This window comes from Lithobates pipiens, unplaced genomic scaffold (genome assembly GCF_037356315.1).
Source record: "Lithobates pipiens isolate NorthernLeopardFrog02 unplaced genomic scaffold, aLitPip1_a1.2 Scaffold_13, whole genome shotgun sequence".
In the NCBI taxonomy this organism is placed as follows: domain Eukaryota; kingdom Metazoa; phylum Chordata; class Amphibia; order Anura; family Ranidae; genus Lithobates; species Lithobates pipiens.
Window position 1 is genome coordinate 524225348 of NW_027507718.1, and position 16611 is coordinate 524241958.

Consider the following 16611-nt stretch of genomic DNA (forward strand, 5'->3'; position numbering starts at 1 on the left):
AAACTGTCAGTGATCAGCGCTCCCTATAATCAGGAGCAGTGATTAGTGATGTGTCACACACAGCCCCTCCCCCCCAGTTAGAATCACTCCCTAGGACACACTTAACCCCTGTAGCGACAACTAGGGGGTTATTTACTAAAGGAAAATCCACTTTGCACTGCAAGTGCACTTGGAAGTAAAGTCGCTGTGGATTTGAGGGGGACATGCAAGGAGAATAAAAAACAGCATTTTGGCTTGCACATGATTGGATGATAAAATCAGCAGAGCTTTCCCTCATTTTAGATCTACCCCTTAGATTTAGAGTGACTGTACTTCCAAGTGCACTTGCAGTGCAAAGTGGATTTTCCTTTCCTAAATAACCCCCCCCCCCCCCCCTAGTGTTAACCCCTTCACTGCCAGTCACATTTACACAGTAATCAATACATTTTTAATCACACTGATCGCTGTATAAATGTGAATGGTCCCAAAAATGTGTCAAAATTGCCCGATGTGTCCGCCATAATGTCGGTCAAGATAAAAATCGCATATTGCCACCATTACTAATAAAAAAAAAAAATGAATAATAAAAATGCCATAAACTATCCCCTATTTTGTAGACACTATAACTTTTGCGCAAACCAATCAATAAATGCTTATTGCGATTATTATTATTTTTTTGTACCAAAAATATGTAGAAGAATATGTATCGGCCTAAACTGAGGGAAAAAAAACCGGAAAATTGTATACTTACCTTTCCGTAATTTTCCTTTCCTGACGCATCTTCATGGCAGCATACACTCTGGGTTGTGACTCCGCCCCCACAACCTGATAGGACCACATAGCTATAAGATGAAGATACGCCCCCCGCCCCGGTATTCTCTGTATATATGAATCACCTTTGTGGGTGGGATATTGTATGCTGCCATGAAGATGCGTCAGGAAAGGAAAATTACGGAAAGGTAAGTATACAATTTTCCGGTTTCCTGTCGCATCATGGCAGCATACACTCTGGGGATTAACTCGCAGACTGGGTGGGAAATGCAAAGGTAAACATTTATTAGCAAGGAATAGAAGAGTTGGCTTGAATAATGGACTTTCCCAATTCTACTGTTGATAGCGGAGCTGAGTCCACCTTGTAGTGAGAGATAAAGGTGTTCCTGGAGGAACAAGTGGCCGCTCTGCAGATGGTTTCCGCTGAGACCCTACAATACGCTGCCCAGGAGGTGGCCACTGCTCTGGTGGAATGAGCCCTCCGGTCTTCAGGAATTTGCAACTCACTCAGCAAGTAGGCCTTCACCAACCAGGAGGCAATGGTTCAGGCCGACGCTGCTTGACCTCTCCTAAGGCCATAGGGAATGATGAAGAGGTTCTCCGATCTTTTAAAGGATTTGGACAGGAAAAGATATTTTATGATGTTGCCCCTTACATCCAGAGGATGAGGGTCACCCTGGTCTGTGTTAAGAGCTGGCAAGTTGATTTCCTGGTTGAAGTGAAAAGAGGTTGCCACCTTTGGGATAAAGTGATCCAAGGGTCTTAGAACTACCCTGTCTGGATGAATGATCAGATACGGCTCCTTAATCAGTAATGCTTGCATCTCTGAAACTCTCTTCGCTGATGTGATTGCGACCAGGAAGGTGACTTTTAGTGTCAGGTGCCAGAGGGAGATGTTTTCCAGCGGAAAACAGGGTTCTTTGGATAGTGCCTCTAAGATGACTGATAGGTCCCATGTTGGAAAGGAAGGCTTCCTAGGTGGTCTTAGTTTAAGACAGGCCTTCTGAAATTGCATAACAAGGGGATCGTGAGCCCATTTAACCCCTGTCAGGGCAGATAGAGCTGACACCTGAACTTTCAGAGTACTAGAGCTAAGACCTTTGTCTAAGCCTGATTGCAGGAACTCTAGGATCAGAGGAGCCGAAAGGGAGGACAGATCCCAGCCAAGGTCCTGAGAGAAGGCAACAAATTTCTCCCAGACCCTGCAGTAGGTGCAGTTGGTGGTAGGTTTTCTGGCCTGGAGCAGGGTATCAGCTACCTTCTGGGAGCAGCCCTGACATAGATACCTAGCCCTCTCAGCCCCCAAGCCATCAAGTGCAGCTTCCCCGAATCTGGATGTAGTAGCTGGCCCTGGGAGAGCAAGTCGGCTGACAGGGGAAGAGCAAAAGGGTCTGCCGTGCTCAGTTGTAGGAGAGTGGTGAACCATGGCCTCCTGGGCCAAAAAGGAATCACCGCCATCACCAATGCCGTTGATCTCTTGAGCCTTAAGAGAAATCTCGCTATCAGGGGAGTCGGAGGGAAGATATACCCGAGATGGAAGTTCCAGGGATGCTGGAGGCAATCTGTCCCCTCCGCTAAGTGAAAGGGAAACTTCGACAGGAACCCTCGGCATTTGGAGTTTGCCGGAGTCGCAGCAAGGTCTATGTCTGGATGACCCCAGGCCTGGCAGATGAGGGAGAAGGCCTGAGGGCTCAGGGACCACTCGTTGTTGGAGGCGAACTCCCTGCTGAGCGTGTCGGCTAAGATGTTCTCTACCCCCTGGAAGTAAATCGCTCTCAGGTCTGACTGGTTCAACTGTGCCCATTCAATCACAGGGAGAACTTCCCGCATCATGGAGGGACTCCTGGTCCCCCCCTGTCTGTTTATGTAGGTGACAGCAACCTTGTTGTCCATCCTTAAGAGGACCTGCTTCCCCCTTAAAAGGGAGCTGAAGGCCAGGAGAGCCTGGAGGGCCGCCCTCATCTCCAGCACGTTCCATACCGAGTCCCGTACTTCGAAAAAGGCCAACAGCCCTGCACTGCATGGGACTGGTAGTGGGCTCCCAAACTTTCTAGACTGGCGTCCGTGGTCACTACCTCCTGAGGAGGGATGACTATGTGTTTGCAATTGTTTAAGTTGTGGGGACGAGTCCACCAACGCAATGAGCGCCTGACTGTCTCCGAGATCCGGATCGTCTGGGTCATGGATGAACTATCCCACTGATGTAGGAAGGAGTTCTGCAGAGGTCTGGTGTGCCACTGAGCCCAACGGACCCTAGTAATGGTTGCTGATAGGGAGCCTAGAAGGCTGAGGCATACTCTGGCCGACAGGGATCTTGCTAGAATGGCCTTCTTCACCTTCCGGACCAACAGGGAAGACTTCTCCGGAGGCAGCTGCACTGTATTCAACTGGGCTCCTAAGAAGATCATTCTCTGGGTGGGCCGAGTCTGGCTCTTCCCCCAGTTTATGAGCCATCCCAGATTCTGCAGAGTGGAGACGAGGATCTTTCGATGCTCTAACAGCGACTCCTGGCTGTCTGAGAGGGGGAGAATATCGTCCAGATAATGGTGGACTCGCAGCCCCCTCTCCCTCAGATGCACGATAACGGGAAGAAGGACCTTTGTAAAGGTCCTGGGAGCCGTAGAAACTCCAAACGGAATACTTCAGAACTGAAAGTGTCTGTGGTTTAGCGAAAAACTGAGGAACTTTTGGAGTTCTGAATGGATAGGGATATGGAGGTAGACGTCCTGTAGATCTATGGAGAGCATCCAGTCCCCCAGATTTATGGCCTGGAGGATAGACTGGAGGCTCTCCATTTTGAATGCTTCTACCTGGATAGAGCGGTTTAAGTTTAGATCCAGGACCGGACGTAGGTCCCCCGATTTCTTTTTTACTAGAAAATAGAGGGGAATAGAACCCCCGACCTCTTTGGGATAGGGGCACCTCGGTAATTGCTTCCTTTTGGAGCAGATCCTGAACGTATCGGGTCAAGGCTAACCTCTTTTGCCGGGATGACGGGAGGTTTGTTGGGCAAAAATGGTCCCCCGGGGGAAGTCACCTGAATGACCATCTGTGCCCGACGCGAACGGTGGTTAACGTCCAGGGGTCGCTTATTGTTTCCGCCCAGACCAGCTTGAACTTTGAGAGTCTGGCCCCCACCACTGCTGGCTGGGCGGACGCACCTTCAAAAGGACTTCTGGTCAGTAGATGCCGGGGTCCTGGAACTTCAGGAAGGACGTTTGAGGGGCCTTCCAGTGCCTTCCGTACTCCCTACCAGGCCTGTAGGACTTGGCATCCCTGTACCTGTCCGGGAGGTTACGCTTAAAGGGAGGAGGCCTCTGAAGCTTTGGCTTTCTATCCGAGGGGATAAGCCCTGATTTTCCGCCAGTGACCTTAGAAATAGCATAGTCCAATTTGCACCGAAAAGGTTCTCGCCATCATACGGGATGCGGCACCAATTGCATTTGGAAGCAGGATCTGCCGCCCAGGGTTTGAACCATAGAGCCCGTCTGGCCATTACCGAGGACAATATAGCCCTGGATGCAGACTTAATAGCATCCACAGATGCCTCTGCCACAAAATCCCCTGCAAGGCTTAGTTCTTGCAGGGCCCTAACTATCTGGTCCTGATCAGCGCCTTGGATATAAGCTTTTCTGTGCTTGCTGACCAACTGGCAATAGCCTTACCCACAGCTGCAAGAACCTCTGCTGGCCTGCATACGCCTCCTGATGCTAGGCAAGCTCTTTTGAGATCCTTGAATGACACGGCATTCTCGATAGGGAGCGTAACGTGTCTGGCCAGACGCATGAGGGATGCATCCACCACTGGCGGGGACACGAGAGATTTAATTTTAGCCTCCTTTAGAGGATATAGTTTGGCAAGCCAATTGTTGAGACTTGCTTTCTTCTGGGGTCTCTGCCACTCGTCTCTGATAAGTTACTCCAACTCATCAATGAAGGGGAAGGCTTCGGGTTCTCTCTTCAGGTTCGGGGAATATTTTCTCCTTTTGGGTTGGGCCTCCTGGGGTTCCTCCCAGCTAATGGCCCCTTCACTGACCTCACAAAAGGCTCTATTAGGGAGAAGTCAAAGCCCGCTGAAGCCTCTAGTTCTTCCTCATCTGAAGGAGAATCATGCTCTCTGGAAGTACTTGGGGGAGCCGGCGAAGCACCCCTTGGAGATAACTCCATGTCGGGAGCGACACGTGGGGCAGAAGACTCTGGGAGTTCTCTGTGTTCTTGCCCTTTCTCTCTGGTGGCTTCTTCAAAGCACCTGCGGCATGCCAACATATCTGGAAGGGCTATGGCCCCGCATACCCAGCAGGTATTTTTTAGAAGGATGGGAGTGGCTTGCTGATGAATGGTGCCTCCAATCAGGGGATCTTCTTCAGCGGGAATGGCTGCGCCTTGAACGAGACCTGGAGCGACTCCTTCTGCGACTCCCTTTCCCTGAGCGACTTCCTCCACCCGAATGGCTCCGCCTATGGCCAGAGCGGCTTCTTCTATGCGAGGAATCTCTGCGAGAGGATCTTGCGGACCTGATGGGGCTAACCATTTAGGTAGCGCTAGTGCGTCCTGCTCTCTTTTTCGATCTTCTCTACTTACCAAACTCCTCCCCTCTTACCTATTATGCTGGTGGTGATCTGCTGGAGCAGTGGTCTCCATGGATAGGGAACAGAGGAAGCCTGAAGACACAGGTAACACAAAAAGGGTAAGGAAAATAAAGCCATAACAGAAACAAGAGGGGAATAGAGAGAAGAAAAATACAGGGGAGATACTTACCAAACAGAGAGGCAACACTGGGGCAGAAAAAACAGAAATGCAGCAGTCATGAAATTCAGCTGAGCACAAAAAACAGGCAAAAAAGGCATCTGCGTTAAAAAAAAAAAAGGCATCTTCCCCCTTTAAAATTGGAGCCGGGGTCATGTCCCTCCCGCACATGCTCAGTAGAGCCGTGCGGCCGCCGGCGCTATCTTGGAAAAGGGAAAAGACATAGATAGACATACACAGGCTGCCCAAAGTGCACAGTGAGCATGTGCAAAGCAGCAGAGTGACCAGGAAGAATGCTGAAGCTGCTGAGGGACACAGAGCTCAGCAAAGGGAAGTAAAATATGACAGAAAGGCAACACTGGGGGAAAGGCACCAGACAACCTAAGGTGACAAGAGATACTGAAGGCAGAGAGTATGCTGTCAAGCTGTAGACAGAGTGACACCAGGGAGGAAGAGGAAACCGGAGACCACCGCAGGTACTAAGCCTGTTTAAGGCTTAAAGACCGATCTTTTTATTATATGCCTTCAGCCTGTTTAAGGCTTACTTCCAACGGCTATAGAGGCAATGCTCTGTTTGCAGAGAAAAAGTATTCATACCCCTGAGATCACCAGAGTGGGGTTCCTTCCATTTAGCTTCCTTTAGAGGCTGTACCGGTAAGGACTTCCACCCAGGAGAGGCTAGAACCTGGCTGGGGCGAAGCGGTAAGGGGGTGATGATCCGTGCGGTCCCAACAGGTGAGGAAAAATAAGAGAATACCGGGGCGGGGGGCGTATCTTCATCTTATAGCTATGTGGTCCTATCAGGTTGTGGGGGCGGAGTCACAACCCAGAGTGTATGCTGCCATGATGCGACAGGAAATTTATGTTTTATATATTTTTTGGGGATTTTTATTATAACAAAAAGTAAAAAATAATGCGTTTTTTTTCAAAATTGTCGCTACTTTTTTTTTGTGCCAGCTCAGTGAAACCAAAAATATCCAAAGGACTCAAATCAGCTTATCGCTCAGAATCCCTCTCATACCTTCACATCATTGTGGCAGCTTATCTTCCCTTTTTTTTTTTGTTTCAAATATATTATTTGGGTTATTTTCCACTTAAAATTTCAATATACTAGCCTAGCCCATCTATTCTAGTAACTTAACATTTCCCCCCCAATCCCATCCCTACATACCCTAACCCTTTGTCCCCACCCGCCTTCGCCCCCCCCCCTCTTCCTACCCTGTAGACCACCTCTTCAGAGCTGTCAGTCAACCACGTTTATACCCATGTGGGGTTTATACCCTTAACCCTTCTGTGATGCACCATTTCTTTTTGAATTCTTGCCAGCTCTTCCATTTCACGATCGTATGTTTGTTGCTCCTCTCTTCCAGACTGTCACATAGACATTCCATCTTATAGGTCTCTTCTACAGCGTCGACCCAATCCCATATTGAAGGCGCCTCCAACTCCTGCCATTTTTTTGGAGATTCATTTAATAAATGTGGGGTTAAGGATTCCTTATACTGTTTTGCCCCGCCCTCTATACCATGAAACAAAACTACCCAGGGGTCAGCAGTCACCGCGGTTTTAGTTATCTCTTTAATGTAGAATAAGATCTTATTCCAATAATTCTTTATCTTCGGACAACCCCACCATAGGTGTGCCATTGTGCCCGCCTCCTTACATCCACGCCAACATTTCCTAGAACTATCAGGTTGGAATTTACTGTTCTTATTTGGGGTGTAGTACCATCTCGTCAGACATTTATAGCTCATCTCTGCCGTTTTAGAATCTACGGCCAAGCTATAAAACAATTTGAATATTTTACCTAACGTTACATTGTCTTTTTGTGTACCTAATTCCCTTTGCCATCTTTTGATGAATGGAGGTACTCCCGACTCCACCGATAACAACAACTTATACCACCTTGAGATAATCCCCTTGGGGTTCTTTGCTATACATAATTGTTCCAGGGGGGTCAATTCTTCTGCCGCTCGAATTGGCTGCGGTAGTTTTTTTACAACGTGGGAGAGCTGAGAGTATCTCCATCCATCAATCACCATTATACCTGTTTTTTGTTTTATTTTGTGAAATGGTGCTATAACTCCATTCTTAATTACATCTTTTAACTGTGCTTCCTCCTTCACCCAATTGCCTCCTATCTCTTTACAACCTAATAAAAAATACTCATTTTCCTTTAGTGCTATAAAAGGTGAATTATATTTCCCGTTAACTTGCCTATATACCTTATCCCAGATTCGAAAAGTGTTACGTGTTATATTGTTCCCTTCTAGGGACACTATCCTCTTTTGTGGGGGGTTCCATATTTGTTTTCCTAATTGTGCTCCACAACTTACGTGCTCAAGATTTACCCACCTTTTTTCCGTATTATCCCTCTTGGTCCATTCACTCACCCTAGACAAGACCACCGAATTGTAATAAGTCTGTATGTCTGGGATCGCCAACCCACCCCTATTTTTTGGTTGTCGCAAACTGGCGAGGGCTAGTCTTGGTTTTTTATTCTTCCATACAAATTTCATTAGCACCGATTTTAATTTCACCAAATAAACATTAGGAAGTGCTATCGGTAGCATCTGAAACCTGTACAGAATTTTTGGAAATATTGTCATCTTCCCTGTATTTATGCGCCCTAACCACAATAGTGGTCTATTACTGCATCTTTTGCAGTCCGCCTGGATTTCATCTAGTAACGTTATGTAATTAATGCGGTATAGTTTCTTCTCGGACTTAGCCAACTTTATTCCCAGGTATTTAAGTTCCTTCCGCCATGGGAAACTCCATTCCCGCTGGAATGTTTGCGCCTCGACTCTGTTGATATTGATGTTCAATATCTCGGATTTGAGCCGATTTATTTTAAAATTGGATACTTCCCCGTACTGTTCCAGCTTCCTTTTTAAATTTGGCATAGTCGTCTTATGCCGCGTACACACGGTCGGAGAATCCGTCGGAATGCGTCTTATCAGACCGTGCCGTCAGATAATCCGCCTGTGTGTGGTATGCATCGGACTGATTCCGTCCGAATCTCCGTCGGACCCAATTTTCCAACATGTTGGAAATCCCGATCAACTGGGCCGGTCGGACATACTCCGATCATGTGTAGAGAATTTTGATCGGACCAAGTGCCACGCATGCTCAGATCAAATTCCTACATCAAAGCTATTGGCTACTAGCCTGAATCTAGTCCCATCGTAACGAAATTACGTCATCACGTTCTGAAAGATCGGATTTTTCACCAACTTAGTCGGACCGTGTGTATGCAACAGTTTCGGACAAGATCCGACGGACAAAATCCGACGGATTTGGTTGTTGAAATCTCCAACCGTGTGTACAGGGGCTTAGGGTTGTTTATGTAAAATAGTATGTCATCTGCGAATGCGGATAATTTGTGTTCTTCTTTCCCAATTTTTACACCTACTATGTCTGGAGTTTCCCGAATTGACGCAAGGAGGGGTTCCAATGACAACACAAACAGGAGGAGCAACAATGGGCACCCCTGCCTTGTACCCCTTTTCATTTCGAAATGGGCTGACTCCTGTCCATTGACTTTTATCCGTCAATGGCTGATTGTATAAGACTCTCACCTTCTGAATCATTTTCAGACCTATCCCCATCCTTTCAATTGTATGGAACATGAACCCCCAGTCTACTCTGTCAAAGGCCTTCTGCGTGTCCGTCGACAGGAGCAGACTGGGGGTCCCTCTCCGTCGCATCTGTTGGAGTAGGAGAAGTGTTCTTAAACCGTTATCTCTTCCTTCCCGTCCTGGTACAAACCCCACCTGGTCTGGGTGAACTAAAGTCGTCATCAGGTCCCTCATCCGCTCTGCTAAGACGTTTGCGTATAATTTTGTATCTGTATTAAGCAACGAAATTGGCCTATAACTAGTGCATTGTGTTGGATCTTTCCCCTCTTTCTGAATTAAAGTGATTGTGGCCATTAGGCCTTCACTACTCATTTTATACTCCTCTCCCAACCCATTCATATATCGACACATTTTTGGAGTAAGAATTTCTCTATATGTTTTATAATAAAGTGTTGTAAACCCGTCTGGTCCAGGGGATTTTCCCGGGGCTGATTTTAACAGTGCCCTATTTATTTCCTCTTCCGATATTGGCCTCTCAAGGGTCTCCCTATCTAAGGTACTTATTTTGGGTAGTCTAACTTTTTTTAAGAAAGCCGCAATGTTCTTATCTCTTGCCTTGACCTGTGCCCCCTGATGTCTATCTGGATAGATCGCCTCGTAGTATTTCCTGAAATTTTCCGCGATTTCTTTCGTTGTAAATAGCATACTGCCATTTTTATTTAGCATTTTTCCAATAAAATTTTATTTTTTTCCCTGGCTAGGTACTTGCTCGGCTTTTCTCCCCATATATAACGTTCACGGGCCAAGCCATTAAAAACCCTCTTGGTTTCTTGTTCCAACAGGCCTTTCAGTTCTTCCCTTGTGTTTACAAATTTTTTTTATACCGTTTCCTTTTGGTTCTAGCCTTTTTTATGCTCTTGTTCCAGATAATATATCTCTTCCGTTAATACTTTAATCTTCTCGGCCCTCATTTTATTTTATTTTTTGACCCTACTGATATCAATATTCCCCTGATATAGGCTTTATGTGCCTCCCATAGTGTATGACCTGCTATTTCCGTTGTTTCATTTGATGCGAAATAATGTTCAATTTCTCTACCAATCCTGGCCCTGTCCTCCTCGTCACGTAGCAGATCTTCATTGATCCGCACGACGGGGATCTTGTCTCGCTCCTTGAAATATTTATTCTTATCTTTACTGGGGCATGATCCGAGAGGGTGATCGCTTCTATACCGGCTTCTGCCACATAATCTAACAGACCATGATCTATGAATCTGTAATCAATGCGGGAGTATGTCCCATGGACCGTAGAGTAAAACGAGTAGTCTCGGCCCTTTGGATTTATGACTCTCCATGCATCCACCAGTTGACTAGTGTATAATTTTTGCAGAATATATTTTAGCTGATCATTTCTCGTCCTCTGTGCCCCGGACGTACTGTCCACTCCCAGATTTAAACAAAAATGTATGTCTCCTAGCATGATCACATATCCCTTTTTAAATTCCATTAATTTAGTTAATATCCTGTTTAAAAAACCGATAGGGTTACTATTGGGGGCATAGATATTGACTAATGTGCATTCCATCTCGTCTAGTGTACCCTTCAGGAACAGATATCTCCCTTCTGCATCACTCATTCTAGCTACTAGTTGAAACTTTATTTTTTTCGAAAAACCTATAGCGACCCCTCTACTTCTTGTAGATAGTGTGTCGCTATAGCACCAAGTAGGAAAATTCTTTGAATATAGTCTAATATTTGATGCCAGGGAGATATGTGTCTCCTGAAGAGCAACTACATCCGCTTCATAACGTTTTAGCTCAGCCAGAATCTTGTACCTCTTTGTCAGGGTATTCAATCCCTTCACATTATATGACAAGAAATTCTTGCCTCTCATTTTACTATTTTACTTTCTATTGACCTGGTACATCTCTTCCCCCACCCAGGTACTTTGCTATATTGCTCAGGTGGTCTACTATTCCTTCCTTCCCCCCCATGTCCCACCCGCCCCCCTACCCACCCACCCCTCCTCCTCTCCCATCTCCCCCACATCCCACTACCCCCTCCCCCCGCTCCCTGCGGCCAAATCTCGGCCCTTGTTTGGTTGATGGTCATGTAAGCCCATACCATCTCCCAATCAACTTGTTTTGAGGGCCTGGGGCTCCTTAACCTGCGCCTCCTCCCCCCTCCCCTATTTGGAGAAGGTGAGAGGGTACCTGACCTGCATCCCCTGTGATCTTCCTACTTCCCCCCGCCGCCTTCCCCCTTCCCCCCACCACCATTCCCCCTCCACCGAGTTCTAACTGAGGGTTCTCATGGACTGTGGTAATCCCAACGCTTCTCCCATCCATCCTGGGAGATCAGGGATGCGCAAGTCTAATCTGTTACAGAAATCTGTCAAATCCTCTGGGAAACTCAGCTTCACTGTTTTACCATCTTTGAACCCCATTAAACATGGCGGGAAACCCCAGCTATATTTGACATTCCGAATGCACATCTTTGCCAACAGCGGTTTCAGGAGCCGCCTCCTCGCTAAAGTCTCGGATGATATATCTGAAAAAATTTGCAAGTCCCGACCATTATACTGTAGGGGGGTCCCCCCCCCTTAACTTTCTCCAGTGTGCTGCATTTTCTTTAAAAAAGGTGAATCTTAAGCCTCATACACACGGTCGGACTTGTACAAACTTTTCGGTGGACTTTTGTACAAAGGGCGGGGTCCACAAGTTTGTGTTGCATACACACGGTCTGACTTTTTGACAACAAACACGAACGTGGTGACGTCACAACGTACGGCGTCCACTTCAAAAGAGGACGTTCAATGACTCCAGCGCCACCTTTGGTCGACTTCTGTATTGTAGTCTGATCGTTTGCATAGGTTCTGAGCATGCGTATTTGTACCTTGTACAAAAGTCCGATGCTTTTGCGTACACACGGTCGGACTTTGCTCCATCGGACTTCTGTTGTCAAAAAGTTTGTCCGTTCGCACAGCCAACAAAAGTCCGATGAAAACAGAAAAAGTTTGTCTGATGGAGCGTACACACAGTCGGATGTTGCTCCAAAACAGCTAATTTGCATGTTTGTTGTCAAAAAGTCCGACCGTGTGTACGGGCCTTTACAATAAATATCCCGAGGTCTTTCTGTGTCTGAGTATCTTGCTTTCCCTATCCTGTGAATCCTATCAATTTTTGGGGGACCTCCCGTCTCATCTCCCCAACAGGGGAAAAAAATGCTTTCAAACATTCTCCTCAGATCCTCGCCTTTTTCCTCCGGGACCGAACGGATCCTTAAGTTTTTTCTTCTACTCCCGTTCTCCTGGTCTTCCAACTTGTACATGATATGCCTCTGTACTCGTTGTATTACTTTTACTTGCTCCTTGACTTTACATATTTCCTGGGTCTGTTGGTCCATACGGTTCTCAGTGGCCTCTACTCTCTCTAACAGGCTTCCCAGATCCTCCCGGAGCCCCAGGGTGTCTGCTTTGATTGCATTTTCGAGTTTCAGCAACATCTCCAACATTTCTCCTTTTGTGGGGGGATGATCTTCTACCCTTGACTCCTCTGCTTTACTGTTTTCCATATCACTGTCTGTTACTATATCATCTCTAAATTGGTGGGCGATTCCCTCTTTGTATTTTCCTGATCCTTTCCTCTGTACTTGCACAGGCTGTTGTTTCTTGCCTGTTCCTGAATTTTTAGGGCTTGCTCCTTGGGTCATATATTGTTGAATCGTAGTATCTAATCCTTTCTCCTTTGGGGTTCGCGAGGCCCCACTTTTGGAGGCTTTATTTGCCGATTTGCTCATGATATCCTTCTCGAGTCATTTTTTATGTCTCCCCGCTTTGTAATCCTACTTGCACACCTCTTGGTCCAACTACTTTCTAGGGGTCACATGTCCCACTTCTCCCTGGCCTGTGCTACTAGTGTGTTGAACATTTGATAAAGTACTTACTCCAGGTAAAGAAAGGGGGTCTTATCATACCATAGCAAGTGTGCCCCTCTGGGGATACCTGCCCGCTGGACGTTATGCCCCTTTTTTTATTTTTTTTATTTATTTTTTTCACCGGAAAGTCCTCCTGAGCCCACGTTCTATCCACTTAACTTTCCGTTGCAAGCAGGGCTCCCCTGCAGATATAGACTGGAGTTCCAAGCCCTATAACGAAGTGGTGTTTCTCTAGCTATTCTAAACGCAGCACATTGTAATATTACGTCATTATCAACTTCCCGGGCGTAGATCGTATAATTAGGAACTTGATGTTGAAGTCTTTTCAAGCGGTACGTATGTGGCAATAGGTCTAATATATTGATAGGGATCCAGGTACAAATCCGCCCATCTGCTCACTACTCATACGATCGCAGACGCACTGGATTCCTATTCATAGAGATGCCTTCCTACCATTAATTTCCCCCTTTTCCCAGAGAATGGCGATCTGGGGTGGGTTTATATAGACTCGGTTATCCTGTAGGAGGGCCCCTGTACCTCTATATAAAATGCTTCTGGTCGGCTTAACCTTATATATGTTTCTATAGATATTCGCTGTTCACTAACTGATTACACACACAGCACTTTTAAAATCTTATGCGATTTTTAAACATGTATAAGGGTAATTCGGCCCGTCCTTGTCAATCACACGGCACAGATTTAGAATGTTTATCAAAATCTGGCTGATGTCCTTTACAAAGTGATCTCCTGACAGACGTTTCTCCCTGTTCCCTGAGATATCCACCGGGGGCGGCTTTAAAAGACTCCTCGTTCTATGCAGGGAGGTCGCTATGCATATATAAAAATGTGAAAATAGTCCCGTATAGCATGTCCTTTCAACATTGTTCTAAAGATTACACAGCAAGCACTTTGTGATGTTGTCGCACTATTTCACTCCTTACACATGTGCATAAAATCAGACTTGTATGACATAACCATATCGGAATGAATATTTCACAGAATATTGCCATCAAGGACCTTGGAAATTGTACATCAATGTTGCTTCACTATCTGTGTGAATTTCATCCTGAATAGGAATATCCTCTCACCATTGATTATGCATACAGGCTCAGCTAACCCCGCACATAGTTCTATTTATATGTAAGAAGTGGTCTCAGTAGGACAATCTGGGTATTACATTCAAGCACTATGACAGATAAATGTACCGTCCTTTTGTCTGCTCTCCCAATTCACTCAGGTCTCGTGCAGTTTCGCAGGGAGTCCCATCCAGTCTCTTCACTGCCGATGGAGGGGGAGGGCATAGGAAGAGGGTTGGGAGCCGGCCGGCCGATGACACTCTCCTCCACTCAGTCCATTACCCGCCTACTAATGGTGGGGGTAACGGGGGAATACCGATCCGCGTATCACCGTGCTGTAGCAGGGGGGAGCCCACGTCTGCTCTGGTCGGAGCCTCTCACTTCCCCTGGCCAAGCCCCGTCCTCCATCCCCTGCTTCTCGCACTGGCTAGCACCTCCCCTCAGGCGGACGCTGCGTCCTCACGTCCCACACCCGCCCATAGCCATTGCTATTTTTTTGTTTATAGCGCAAAAAATAAAAGCCGCCGGGGTGATCAAATACCACCAAAAGAAAGCTCTATTTGTGGGGAAAAAAGACGTCAGTTTTGTTTGGGAGCCACGTCGCATGACCGCGCAATTGTCAGTTAAAGCGACCCAGTGCCAAATCGCAAAATATGGGCGTGGTTTACGTTAAATAGTGGACGTGGCTTACATGGGCGTGGCTCAAAGGGGTGGTGTTAGCGATTCAATCTTCCCGGCATCATGGTTGTTATGGTGTCAGGATGATTGAAGCGCATTATTTCTATTATTACATTGTAATATAACTCACCATAATGCAGAATCAGTGGGAGCCATGAGTGCGTCACCAGCCACGTTGCCTGCTATCAGATGCCATCAGATGCCCCCAGCAGAGTCCCTCCTTACATAAGGTGCCCCATCAGAGCAGCCTTCCTCACATCTGTCTCCATCAGCAGAGCCCCTCCTTACATCTGGTGTCCCCATCAGTCCTCCTCACATCTGGTGCCCCTCTGACATCCAGACTGGCCCCCTCTGACATCCAGACTGGCCCCTCTGACATCCAGACTGGCCCCTCTGACATCCAGACTGGCCCCCTCTGACATCCAGACTGGCCCCCTCTGACATCCAGACTGGCCCCCTCTGGCATCCAGACTGGCCCCCTCTGACATCCAGACTGCCCCCTCTGACATCCAGACTGGCCCCCGACATTCAGACTGGCCCCGACATCCAGACTGCCCCCTCTGACATCCAGACTGGATGTCAGAGGGGGCAGTCTGAATGTCAGAGGGGCATCCAGACTGGCCCCTCTGACATCCAGACTGGCCCCTCTGACATCCAGACTGCCCCCCCCGACATCCAGACTGCCCCCCCCCCGACATCCAGACTGCCCCCCCCGACATCCAGACTGCCCCCTCTGACATCCAGACTGGCCCCCGACATCCAGACTGCCCCCTCTGACATCCATACTAGCCCCCCTCTGACATCCAGACTGCCCCCCGACATCCATAATAGCCCCCCCACATCCAGACTCACTGGCCCCCGACATCCAGACTCACTGGCCCCCGACATCCAAACTGGCCCCCGACATCCTCCAGACGCTGTCGTTGCCGCGTGGAAAGACTTTGAAATGCGGCGCCGCAGCATCTCTATTGAAGACCAGCTTCTGGTCTTCTTTAAAATGGCAGCCGGCGAAGACATTGTCACCTAAGATAGGAGCACCACTAGGTAAGTAATTGTACACTCCAGGGGGACTAGTCACGTGTTCTTGAAGTTGGCACCGATGCTCGGGGTGCCCTGTGATATTTCCAACCTAAAAAAAACTTTTATTGGCAGAATTTTGAGAATCCCTTCATGAGCAAAAGACCGATGGCTGATTCTTATTTACAAAAAGTCACAGGCCAGGAGCTGCTGCAGGCGCAGCATCAGCGGAAGGCCTACATGACTGGGGTTTGACTAGCTAGTCTGTAGTAAGGTAGGGGTTAAACAAAATGTGTAGAAAAGGGGAAAATAATAGGTCTTACCTCATTGGGGGAGGATAGGGTTGGGTCAGGGTGTGCTGACGATTAGACTAGGCATTTAAAGCGGGATTCCACCCTAAAGTGGAACCTCCACTGATCGGATCCCTCCCCCCCTCCGGTGTCACAATTGACATCTTTCAGGGGGGAGGGGGGTGGAGATACCTGTCAAAGACAGGTATTTTCACCCACTTCCGGGCATAGACTCCCGTGGGAGTCTACGCCATTTCCTGCCCTGCCACGCTGTCTGCTGGGACACACACGGGTCCCAGTGACAGCGCAGAGATTTCCTATTGCGCGGCGCGGCTCGTGCATGCGCAGTAGGGAACCGGGAAGTGAAGCCGATTCGCTTCACTTCCTGATTCCCTCACCTAGAATGGTGACTGCAGCAGCCGATAGCCGAGCGATCGATCGGCCTCGGCTGCCGGCATCGCTGGAACCCGGTACAGGTGAGTGTCCATTTATTAAAAGTCAGCAGCTGTAGTATTTATAGCTGCTGGCTTTTAATATTT

At 47.6% G+C, this 16611-nt stretch overlaps 1 protein-coding gene across 11 annotated transcripts in view; it reads left to right on the forward strand.

Annotated features, from left to right (window-relative positions):
- The window catches only part of LOC143975621 (von Willebrand factor A domain-containing protein 5A-like), a 198050-nt gene that overhangs the window by 147528 nt on the left and 33911 nt on the right, over positions 1-16611 (forward strand). The gene's annotated exons all lie outside the window — the stretch shown is intronic.